Raw genomic sequence first — 13,065 nt, forward strand, 5'->3', positions numbered from 1 at the left:
GAAAGCTATATTCCTCGCTTATTGCGGCACAGAAGTCTACAGCCTAGCCTCTACACTCGTTGACCCAGACACCCTGGAAACCGTCGCATGGTCAACTCTACAAGCAAAACTTGCCGCCCATTATCAGCCGACGACTCCTGTCCGCGTATACCGCCATCAATTCGCTCAGATGAGGCAAGCGGACGGAGAATCCACCAACGATTTTATAACTCGCCTACGCGCACTCCTCCCGAAGTGCAAATACAAGGATCCAGAGGAACAGCTCATGGACCGCCTTATTTTCGGTCTAACCAATATCACGCTCCAGAAGAAATACTTAGTTGATGAGGATGCCTCTCTCCAAGACATTCTTAAGGCAGCAAAAGCCTCCGAGGTATCTGAAACATCTGTTGCCGAAATTAAACGCGCAACCTCAACCGTTCATCACATTCCTGATGAATCACCTTGGCACGCCTGCCCTTCCGATGAAAAACACTCAGAATCCGCTACTCCAGACGACACCTGTCACCAAATCCGAAGAGCCTCCGACCACGACGCCAAAGAAGCCTCCCGTGCAGACAGATGTGCCGGCTGCAACGGAAACCACCCTCGTTTTCGCTGCCATTTCAAGGACGCCTACTGCCGCCGTTGCCAGCGCCGCGGCCACATCGCCGAAGTCTGCCGCGCCGCCAACCCAACTCCAGCAACTCAACAAAACCAACGACCCTATTTTTCACCGAGGAATCGACGACCACCGTTTTCGCGCAACGTTTCCCGCCCGGCTGACAACTCGCCCTCTTCTAACCAACGAGGTAACTCCCCTTCTTCCGTAAACTGCAATTTTCCCGCTGCGGAAAACAAGCTATTTGTTTCTCTTTTCCTCAACGGCCACCCCTGCCAAATGGAATTAGACACCGGGTCCAGACATTCCATAATGCCTTGGGAAAAACTTAAATTATATTTACCTCGTGTAAAACAAACTGACTTGCAACCGTGGGAACCGGGTTTGAGTGATTTTCAGGGCCATTCAATTCCAGTGTTAGGATGCTTAAATGTTCCTATTGCGTTTAAAAAATTTCAAGGGTTTTTACCTCTGTTAGTGGTTGACGGTCCTAAACACTCATTACTGGGACTTCGATGGTTACAACCTTTAGGTATTGAAATTTCAGGGGTTAACAATGTATGTGACTCTTTTGACCCAAATGATTTATTGAAAGAATTTCCCGAAGTTTTCTCTAGCGCTCTGGGTAAATATACAGGCAGCCCCATTTCGTTTAATTTGGACCCAAATATTTCGCCCATCCGATTAAAGCCCCGCAGAATCCCCATTCCACTTTTGCCTAAAGTGGATGAACAATTGGACAAATTAATAGCTCAGGGCATTTTAGTTCCCACTGACCACGCTAAATGGGAAACTCCTATTGTAACGCCCGTTAAGCCGGATGGCTCTATTAGAATTTGCGCAGATTATAAAGCCACGATTAATAAAGCACTACAGCATAATGCCTATCCAATCCCAGTAGTGCAACAACTCTTGCACACCTTAGGAAATGGGTCCATCTTCGCGAAGTTGGACCTGGCACAGGCATATCAACAGCTCACCGTAGATCAAGACACCTCTGAAGCCCAGACAATCGTAACTCATAGAGGTGCCTTTAAATGCACCCGGCTCCAGTTTGGAGTCTCTACCGCCCCAGGCATTTTTCAGGGTTTGATGGAACGCATTTTAAATAATATTCCTGGGGTCGTTCCATATTTCGACGACGTATTAATATCTGCCACATCCAAATCTGAGTTATGGGACAGAATCAGGCGCGTTTTAACCAAATTTAAAGAAACAGGACTCCACTTGAAAGCAGACAAATGTTCTTGGGCTGTGCCCAAAGTTGAATTCTTGGGGTTTACAATAGATCGTTTTGGGATTCACCCCACAAATGACAAAGTTGATGCCATAAGAAATGCCCCCACCCCTTCAGATAAGACAGACTTACAAGCATTCCTAGGACTCCTTAACTTTTATTCCGTCTTTCTTAAACAGAAAGCGACGGTGGCAGAACCGCTTCATAACCTCCTAAAGAAAGACTCTGCCTGGACGTGGGGACCAAAAGAACAAGCCGCTTTCCAAGCAGTAAAAAATTTACTTTCCTCCAATAGTGTCCTAGTGCAATATAATGTAGCTATGCCCTTATCCCTAACCTGCGACGCTTCACCGTTCGGCATAGGAGCCGTCCTCAGCCATAACTTTCCGGACGGCACAGAAGCCCCAATAGCCTATTATTCTAAAACTCTTTCGGCAGCTGAAAGGAATTACTCCCAGCTCGACAAGGAGGCGTTAGCCCTTGTCGCTGGAGTTAAACGTTTTCATTATTACCTTTGTGGTCGGCCCTTTACGTTAATCACCGACCATAAACCGCTTTTAGGCATTTTGGCGGGAAACAAACAAACTCCCGCCTTTCTTTCTCCTCGCATGACTCGCTGGACTATTTTTCTAGCCGCTTACAATTATACATTAATCCACAGGGGGGGGAAAGACATAGGAAATGCTGATGCATTAAGCAGGTGCCCCCAAACAGAATTAGTCAATGATCCAGCCCCTGCCTCAAGCGTCTTATTAATTGAATCTAGTAAACAAACGTTATTAACAGCAACAGAAATAGCCAATCAGACACAAGCAGATCCAATTTTGAAATATATTAAACAATGGATATTAAAGGGATGGCCAATTGAACAACAACCAAACCAATTTCAACCTTTTAAGAATAGACAGTTTGAATTAAATGTGTTAAAAGATTGTATATTGTGGGGAGACAGGGTTGTTATTCCAAAAACCTTACAGAAGCAAGCATTGCAGTTATTGCATATAGGTCACCCAGGAATAGTCAAAATGAAAACTATTGCCAGAAGTCATTTATGGTGGCCAGGGTTGGACAAGGACATAGAGTCATGGGTGGGTGGTTGTATACCCTGCCAGAGAACAAGACCCAACCCACCAAAAGTTACACCATCAGAGTGGCCAACACCAAGAGGGCCCTGGTCTAGAATACATATTGACTTTGCAGGACCAATCAGGGGCCAATCCTTTTTACTGGTTGTGGATGCATACTCCAAGTGGCTGGAAATTGAACTCATGGCATCCACAACTACTAGTGCAACTATAAAGGCATTAAGGAAAATGTTTGCCACACATGGTATTCCAGACATTTTGGTATCTGACAACGGGCCTCAGTTAACAGCCCGTCAAATGGAACTATTTCTTGCAGACCAGGGCATAAAACATGTGCTCACTCCACCTCATTTTGCCCAAGCTAATGGGCAAGCAGAACGAATGGTTAGAACCACAAAGGAAGCATTAAACAAAGCACCACTAGGAGATTGGCAACAACAAATTGATGAATTTTTAACCATTCAGCATATTACGCCGTCAGCGTCAACAAACAAAAGCCCGGCAGAACTTTTAATGGGCAGAAACCTTCGTTCTAAATTAGACAGAATTCACCCAAATTACCAGAATGACCAAAAAGAAATAAAAATACAAAGTGAGAGACAGTTTAACATCGGGGATTTAATTTATGCCAAAGACTATGATTCAAACGATAAATGGAAAGATGGCACAGTATTGGATAAAACAGGTTTAAAAACATACGTTGTAATATTAACAGATGGGCGCAGTTGGCATCGGCATGTCGACCAACTACGCAAAAGAATGAAGACTAACCCAGACATTTTACCTACTGTAGACAAACCAATAGAGGACTTACCAGAACCACCTCGAGACTCCAGCGATGGCTGCTTGTTGCCCCTGGCGGCCGGCGAAGATCAAAATGCATCGTCGCAACCAGGCCCGTCAGAGACTAGCCTTAGCGGAGCAACGGAGCCAGCCGTCCAGGCAAGCAGCTCCCAGCAAAATGAACTGCGCAGGTCCCAGAGATCTGTGAAACCACCAATCCGCTTGCAGGACTATGTGACGTGGATTAACACGTAATCATGGTCTCAGCCGAAGAGGGAGGGGTGTTGTGTTTGTTTAAAAATATTCGCAGAAAATCTGCGATTGGTTAAGACGCGGCTATTCAGAAAATAGCCGCGAAAGTTAAATGTGTGTCAGTTGGTAAAAGCCCGCGTTAAAAAGAGTATAAAAGGGCAACGGGTTAGCCGTTGCCCTCATTCCGGCAATTCTACCGTTCCAGTGTTTGTATTCTCTCTTGCCATGAATAAACCAGTTTGATTTAAGACTACCGGAGTCCAGACTTTTCAAATAAAATATAATTTTTTTTTGTGGACCACCAAACTTTTCTCCCAGATCACTGGTTGTGATCTATACCAGTGATTTTCAACCTTTTTTGAGCCGCGGCACATTTTTTACATTTACGAAACCCTGGGGCACATTGAGCCGGGGGGGGGGGGAGGGGGGCTAAAAAAAGTTTGAACAAAAAAATTCTCTCTCTTCCTCCCCTTCGCTCTATTTATTTCTCCCTCCCTCTTTCTCTCCCTTCCTTCCTCTTTCTTTCTCTCTCTCTCCATCCCTCTTTCTTTCTCTTCCTTCCTTCCTCTCTTTTTTGCTCTCTTTCTCTCTCCCTCCCTACGTCCCTCTATGTCTTTCTCTCTCTCTCCTTCCCTCCCTCTCTTTCTCTCTCTCTCTTGCTTTCTTTTTGTCTCTTTTTGTCTCTTTCTCTCTCTTTCTTTCTCTTGTTCTTTCTCTCTCTCTTTTTTCTCTCTAGTTCTTTTTCTCTCTCTCTCGCTCTTTCTCTCTCTTGCTTTCTTTCTCTCTCTCTCTTGCTTTCTTTCTTGCTTTCTCTCTCTCTTGCTTTCTTTCTCTCTGAGCTTCGCGGCACACCTGACCATGTCTCGCGGCACACTAGTGTGCCACGGCACACTGATTGAAAAACACTGATCTATACCACAGTCACCAACTGGTGGTACACAAGAAAATTTTTCTCAGCCTACAGTAATGGTACGAATGTGAAACTTTAGATATACATTATTTGAATTGTCAGGAGTGCGGGTGTAAAATTGGCATTTCTTCATACAGCTAGCGTAGCTGCAGCAGTGTTTCAAATTGGCGTCTGTAAGTGATGTACGTTACAAGTAGCATGTCGTCATTGAATTTCTTACTGCGGAGAAAGAAATTGTTGGGAACATTCACACACGTTTGTGTACATTTTATGGAGAATCTGCAGTCGACAGAAGAACGATTAGTTGCTGGGCACAGAGGGTGAGGCCATTAGAAGATGGTTCGGCAGAGCTCCAAGGCTTCAGGACCAGAACAAGGAGTGGTACTGACAGGGCATATATGCCTTTGTGTCTCACTGGAGGAAGGCCATAGAACGGGACGGAGATTACGTGGAAAAATAGGGAGTGTAAAAGAAACATCATTCTTTCTTGTGTGTAAGTTTCATTGTGTTCAGTAAATAATTGCTGAAGAAAAAAAATGTGGTGCATTATTTTCTGGGCGACCCTTGTAGAAACAAACAGTTGTCTGCAACAACTGACCACTCCCAAACCCCTCCTATTTATTTCCCGGCCAGAGAGGGGCTGGCTATTGTCTGCATCTGCATCTCTCTGAGAACCAGCTTACTGCTTTCCTTTGCTCTCCTCTCTTTTCCTCTCTGCACATATGCAAGATGGGCCCCATCTGTTTCCCATCCTCATTCAGTTGAGGCCCCAAAGATGGCTGCCTCTCTACCTGGGAAAGTACTGAAAGCCCTGTCTCTGTCTCTGATGCTGTTTCCTTATCAGGAATCTTCCAAAGGCTCTGAAGCTGGCTCTGAAGGTCTCCTTCCTTCATTTGACTTTGCAGCTATCTCTGCTGGCAGCCAATGGGTCACAATGCATCTCAGAAACCATCAATAGACTATTATAACCACATGGCATCACTGTAGCACACAAACCAACTAAAGCCCTCCAAATTTAATTTAATTTAATTTAATTTAATATAATTTAATTTAATTTAATTTAATTTAATTTAATTTAATTTAATTTAATTTAATTTAATTTAATTTAATTTAATTTAATTTAATTTAATTTAATTTAATTTAATTTAATTTAATTTAATAATTTAATAATTTAATTTAATTTAATTTAATTTAATTTAATTTAATTTAATTTAATTTAATTTAATTTAATTTAATTTAATTTAATTTAATTTAATTTAATTTAATTTCTTAGATTTGTAAGCCGCCCTTTTCCAAATGGACTCACTAAACCAAAAGACCCAGCAGGCACAGAAGAAAAAACAGGAATCATCTAAAGCAGAGGTCCCCAACCGCCGGTCCGCGGACTGGCACCGGGCCGTTGGGGGTTTTCAGCCGGTCTGCGGCGCCAGGGCCCCCTCGGCCTTTCCGCACCACCAGCGGCGCTCCCCCCGCCAGCCAGCCAAGCCCCGCGCCCGCTGGAACCGGCTCCTCGCTCTCCCCCCCGCCGCCCGCCGCGTTTGCAGGAGGTGGGGAGGGTCGGGCGGCCCGCCAAGGCCAGGAGGGACGCCGCTGCCCCCCCTTCCCTCTCTCCGCCCGCCGCTGCGCCTCCTTGACGCCGAGAGGAAATGCCGGCAAAGGCTTTTCTCAGCGGAGGTCTTCAATGTCGGGGGCGCATGGTCGGTTGCACGCGCTCCCTATCTCCCTGCTAGCCCACTCGGAGTATTCAAAATAAGAAAAACCTTTGCCGGCGAAGGCTTTTCTTATTTTGAATATTCTGAGTGGGCTAGCAGGGAGATAGGGAGCGCGTGCAACCGCCTGTGCACCCCCGACATTGAATATCACCTTCGCCGGCCCCACCTCTCCTGCAAACCCCCTTGCTGAGAGCCCGGGGCGAAAGTGCTCTCGCAAAGGTGAGGCGGGCAGGGCGTGCGCGCGTCACCGCTGAGAAGAACGGAGAACGAGAGTGAGTGAGAGCAACAGACAGCAAGATAGAGAGAAAGTGAGAAAGAGAGAGTGAGAGAAAGGGGGGGAGAAAGAGATAGCAAGAGAGAGAACAAGAGAGAGAAAGAGCGTGAGAAAGAAAACAAGAAAGAGTGAGAGAGAGAGAAAGCAAAAGAGACAGAAAGAAAACAAGAGAGAGAAAGTGAGAAGAAGAGAGAGAAAGAGGGGGAGAGAGAGAGAAAGAGAGGGAGAGGGAGAAAGAGAGAGGGAGAGGGGGGAGAGATAGCAAGAGAGGGAGAGAGAGAAAGAGAGAGGGAAAGGGGGGAGAGATAGCAAGAGAGGGAGAGAGAGAAAGAGAGAGGGAAAGGGGAGAGAGGGGGGAGAGAAAGAGAGAGGGAGAGAGAGAGGAGATAAAGGAAGAGGAGAGAGAGAAAGGAAGAGAAAGAAAGAAAGAGGGATAGAAAGAGAGAGAGAGTGAGAGATGCTCAGTGAGCCTTTCTTTGAAGTTGCCTTTCTTTCTTTCTTTCTTTCTTTCTTTCTTTCTTTCTTTCTCTTTCTTGCTTTCTTTCTTGCTCTTTTTCTTTCTCTCTTTTACCTTCCCTTCCTCTATTTCTTCTTTTCTTTCTCCTTCCTACCTTCTTCCCTTACTCTCCCCTTTCATAAGTTTCCTTGCTTCCTTCCTCTGTTCCTGTCCCTTCCCCCCTTCTTTATTTCTTTCCTCCCTTCCTTTCCTCCCTCCATTTCTTGCTTTCCTTTTCCTTCTTCCCTTCTTTCCTCCCTCATTCCCTTCTTTCACTCCTTCCTCTCTTACTCTCCCCTTTCACACCTTTCCTTGCTTCCTTTGCACCCTTCTTCTGTTCCTGTCCCTTCCCTCTTTCCTTCCTTCCTTCCCACCCTCCGTCCATTCATTCACCCATTCCTCTCTTGATCGCCCCTTTTACGGCGCCGCTAACAGCTAGCTCCCCCCCCCCACCGGGCCATGGAAAACTGGTCTAGCTTAAAGCCGGTCCCTGGTGCAAAAAAGGTTGGGGACCTCTGATCTAAAACATATAGTGTAAGGACCCTAACAGCTACTATATAGGACAGACAGACAGAAGACTAGTAGAGCGCATCTATGAATACCAACTAGTAGTCTCAAGACATGACAAAAACCCTTTAATTCACATGGGCAGACTTAATCATAGTTTAAACTGGGAAACTGTGAGTACCCTAAACCAAGCCAAGTCTCCAAATGAATAGAATAGAATAGAATAGAATTCTTTATTGGCCAAATGTGATTGGACACACAAGGAATTTGTCTTGGTGCATATTCTCTCAGTGTACATAAAAGAAAAAGATACATTTGTCAAAAGTCCTATGGTACAACAGTTAATGATTGTCCATAAGGGTAAAATAAGTAATGCTGGAGAATTCTGAAAGCCTGAAATTCAGGCCACAAACAGGCACACAGAGATAAACAGTATCTACATACTCTGTCAATCAAAAAGCCAAAAAGGAAACAAAAAGACCAACTTCCATCTTCACCAGCAATCAACACCCAGATGAAAAGAGATTAACACCAACATTAATAATCAAGACGCAAATCAAGGAACTACCAATTCAGACAAACAAGCTAACAGTAAACAACAATCCCAAGAACTACCAGGACCATTCCCACCAATATTGACAAGCCAAGCCACCAGTATATTAAAAAAACCTACTCTCTACTAGCACTAATAATGTTACCTACTGTTGTTTGGTAATGAAATGTATGCAAGAAAACAATCAAGCTGAGAGAGCACCAAGGATTCCACACTAAAATACTGTTTGTAAATGTTTCCCCATCTCTTTAAAAAGCAAGGAAGATTATGGTTTTTCAACATAGTTAAAAATAAAAACTATATCCCACCTTTATTATTTTTATCAATAACACAGGATGATGTACATAGCTTTCTCCTATTTTTCCCATAAAAACCAACAACCCTGTGCAGTGGGTTGTGTTGAGAGAGAATGACCGTCTTAAAGTCACTCAGACAGTTTTCAGGCCTGTGACAGAATTAGAATCCACAGCCTCTAATGCAGTGATGGTGAACCTTTTTTGGTTCGTATGCCAAAAGGATGTGTGTGTGTGTTTGTACATGCCTACACACATTTCCTCCCCCCAATATATGTGCACTCGCCATGCTGTTCCTGCATATAACCCCCCCCCAATCCCCGTACATAAAGCCTGAGAACATGAAAAAACCAACCAAACCAGAAATTTGGGGAAACAGATTTCCAATTCACCTGTTGTGCTGTTTTTCGCACTCTGGAGCCTTCAGGGAAACTTCCGGAAGCCACGGAGTGCGAAAAACATCACAACAGGCAAACCAGACGTCCATATACCAAACTTCTGCTTTGCCTGTTTTTCTGTCGGGCTCTCTGGTAGGAGCCTCCCGAAAATTCAAGGGTAAAAGTTTCAGACACACACACGTTTGAAAATTCAAAACAATGTTCTTTATCACAAAATTCAAAATAAACAAAGTCCTCTTTTTGTATTGCAAAGAGCACTCATTCCAAAACAACCTGGTAGTTTGTACAAGTCCCTTATCAGTCCTTAAGTACTTAGCTTGCAGCTGTGAAGAACGTCACAGCTCTTCTTCTTCCACGAAGTGAAACACACACACACACTTTGCTCTGCTTTGGTTTCAAAGGCGTGAAAAATCAACAAACGAAGTCCAGAAAACAGCAACACACGATTCCTGAAGAACTGCGATCAGATACTCTTCCACAACGACCAAACCCACATGCTGCTATTTATAGCAGCAGCCCTAATTACTGGAGCCCCACCCAAACACAGGTGGCCTCTCTTATCTCCTGTAATACAGTGGAACCCCGACATAAGAGCTGCTCTACTTAAGAGCAACTCGAGATAAGAGCTGGGAGGGGAGAGATATTTTTGTTCTACTTACAAGCCCAAATTCGAGATACAAGCGCCAAGGAGCTGTCTCCTGAAGCCAAACGCTAACTTCCGCGTTCAGCTTCAGGAGACAGCTGCGAAGCGGTGCGCATGTTTTAAAAGGTTGCAGCCGGCCTGGGGGGCTCGAGGGGGTGCTTGCAGCTTTCTTTCTTGCTCTTTTTCTTTCTCTCTTTTACCTTCCCTTCCTCTATTTCTTATTTTCTTTCTCCTTCCCACCTTCTTCCCTCCCTCCCTCCCTTCACTCATTCCTCTCTTACTCTCCCCTTTCATAAGTTTCCTTGCTTCCTTCCTCTGTTCCTGTCCCTTCCCCCTTTCTTTCTTGCTTTCTTTCTTTCTTTCTTGCTCTTTTTCTTTCTCTCTTTTACCTTCCCTTCCTCTATTTCTTCTTTTCTTTCTCCTTCCCACCTTCTTCCCTCCCTCCCTCCCTTCACTCATTCCTCTCTTACTCTCCCCTTTCATAAGTTTCCTTGCTTCCTTCCTCTGTTCCTGTCCCTTCCCTCTTTCCTTCCTTCCTTCCCACCCTCCGTCCATTCATTCACCCATTCCTCTCTTGATCGCTTAAAGCCGGTCCCTGGTGCAAAAAGGGTTGGGGACCTCTGTCCTACAGGATTGGGTGGCAGAGAAGTTGAACATATGTAAATTTAAAAGTTTAAGAAAGTTTACAAGTTAAGTGAAAGAAACTTCATTATTCATTTATATGTACATGTACATTTCTTCATTAAAAACATGTCTTTCTGCATAATTTAGACTAACTTTGTGAGTTTTTTGAGGGCTGGAACCAATTAAAATTATTTACATTAATTCCTATGGGGAAAAGTCGTTCGAGATAAGAGCTGCTCGACTTAAGAGCCCAGGTCCGGAACGAATTAAACTCGTATCTCGAGGTACCACTGTATGTCCTTACTTGGTCTCTTCTACGCATAATTCTGCGCTTGCATGGGTCCTAGACTTCTTCATCTGAAGCAATGGAAGATAATGAAGATTGACTGCCTGGGCTGTGTGCCAAGCCCCCCTCTTCCAAGTCACTCCCACCTTCTTCTTCGTCCAAGGAAACTACACTCTGCACTGACTCTGTCGGCAATAACACAGGCCTATGACATGTTGAAGTTTACCCTGAATCCACCTCCACATTCCCTGGAGCAGGAGCTGGGCCAGAGCCAACCAAAACACCTGTTGTATTGTTTTTTGCACTTCAGGGCTTCAGGAAGTTTCCCTGAAGGCTCCAGAGTTCAAAAAGCAGCACAACGGGCAAACCGGAAGTCTGTTTTTCCAAACTTCCAGTTTGCCTGTTGGGTGGGGTTTTTTTGCCCAGTTTTCCTATCTCCCTTGAAGCCTCCAGAGGACGAAACAGTCTTTCCAAAGGCTGAAAATCAGCTGGCTAGCACACACATGCGTGCTGGAGCTAACATAGGACAACGCCTCACGTGGGTAACATGAGAACCTGGATTATGGGGGCAATAGGCTGTCTCTGTTCAAAAGTACTATTGCTAACATGTTGTAAGCCGCCCTGAGTCTAAGGAGAAGGGCGGCATAAAAATTAAATGAATGAATGAATGAATGAATGAATGAATAAATAAATAAATAATTCAGGTGTCAAGCCAGTTGGCAGAACCAGGTGTTTATGCCATTTTGGACACTTAAAGGGTGGATGGAGGCAGATCTTACATGAAGGGCATGATATTCCAGAGGGTAGGAATCTCCTTACCAAAGGGAATAAAGTCCTCCTTGAGTCAAGGTTATTTCATTGTATTGGCAGCAGGATGGAAGTGATTTGCCATTAATTTCTGGGTTTCTTTCTACATGTTCCAATCTAGCCTACAGTCCTTACTGGGAGTCTCTTGTTGAACTCTGCTTCTGTTTAGCTTTGTGATATCAGTCAATTTGGGACAAGATGCTGTCTCTTGCTTTAATAGGTGTGCAGTTGTAGAAACATGTAGAATGTGGACATGATTGTAGTCTTCGAATAACCTATAATAAATAGAAGTTAGTCAGAGGTGTTATTTGACTGATTTGGTCCACTCCATGAAAAACTACTTGTTAAATTGTCAAACATATTACAGCTAAGCCAAAACTTCACAGTTTTTCTGCTTTGCTCAGACAAGCTGGCTTATTCAGGGAAAGAAGAGAGGAAAATGCAGAGCACATCTGACAAGATTGGAGGTTTTATGTGTACAAAGTCATAGCCCACTACTCGATTTTCCAGAGAGATGGCAGAATGAAAATAGACCCTTATATTAATTCTAACTGTATTGAAAATACAATCCGACAAATAAAATCTAACAAATAACTTCCACTGATTTATTTTAAAGATCAATTTTTTAATTTAAAAACTTGTGATTTACCGATTAAAATTTCTCCCCAATTGTATATGTCCATAAGACTATTCAGTTCTATATTAACCCAATGCTAAACAATAGTATGGCTTGTGAGCAGTTTATGCATACTTAGCCAATTGCTTTTAAAAAAAAGTGTTACTGTATTTTTGGAATATAAAACGCACCGGATTATAAGATGCACCTTAGTTTTTGGGGAGGAAAATAGGGAAAAGAATCTACTTACCAGGTATTCATCTAGCTGGCATCCTTAGTCTGGTCAGCTTTAGCACATTATTTTATCCCCTGGTTAAGGGCTTAAAAAAATTATTCTGAGAGAGTAACAAGCCAGTAAGAGCTGGGAACATCTTTAGCACCTGGAAAGAAACAGTCTGAGAAAGTAGAGCAATAGAAAAAACTTTGAAAACACTTAGGACTTGGAAAACATTCCTCTTTGCAGAGAGTAATAATGAAAGAGCTTGCAAGCCAGTAAAAGCTGGGAACATCATTAGCACCTGGTTAGGGCTAGAAAGAAACTTACTCAGAGCAAGTTAGAGTAATGAAACAAACCCTGCAAAGACTTAGGGCTTGGAAAACATTCTTCACAGAGAGAAACAATGAAAGAGTCTGCAAGGTAAGAGCTGGGAAGATCATTAGCAGCTAGTTAGGGCTGGGGAAAAAAGCTACATTCAGAGTATAAGATGTACCCTAATTATCAGCCTCTTTTAGGGAGGAAAAAGGCGCATCTTACACACTGAAAAATAGAGTAATTACCTAAAATGTGTGATATCAGCTATATTAAGAAGGGAAAAGTTAAGAAGCCTCTCTCTTTAAGCACACTGCATCTACAGTGAGGATGGATATCATACTATTTCTTTTGATGTTCTCAGTTCTCCAACAAAGCAATCCAATCAAACTTTTTGAACTTTGCATTATCAAAAATTGCCATTGCACTCAAAGGAAATTCTTTACATGGCAAATTTCT

The 13,065-nt window shown here is 43.6% G+C and overlaps 1 long non-coding RNA gene across 2 annotated transcripts in view; it reads right to left on the minus strand.

The window, feature by feature from the left end:
• The window catches only part of LOC139162679 (uncharacterized), a 39,584-nt gene that overhangs the window by 4,055 nt on the left and 22,464 nt on the right, over positions 1 to 13,065 (minus strand). The window contains exon 1 of one of the 2 annotated variants that reach the window (XR_011558359.1): positions 12,328 to 12,525. The exons of the other annotated variant lie outside the window; for it this stretch is intronic. This is a non-coding gene — a long non-coding RNA (uncharacterized lncRNA). Of the gene's footprint in view, positions 1 to 12,327; positions 12,526 to 13,065 lie in introns of those variants that run through there. 2 annotated transcript variants of the gene reach the window in all.

Source organism: Erythrolamprus reginae, chromosome 2, assembly GCF_031021105.1.
Source record: "Erythrolamprus reginae isolate rEryReg1 chromosome 2, rEryReg1.hap1, whole genome shotgun sequence".
Lineage (NCBI taxonomy): Eukaryota > Metazoa > Chordata > Lepidosauria > Squamata > Dipsadidae > Erythrolamprus > Erythrolamprus reginae.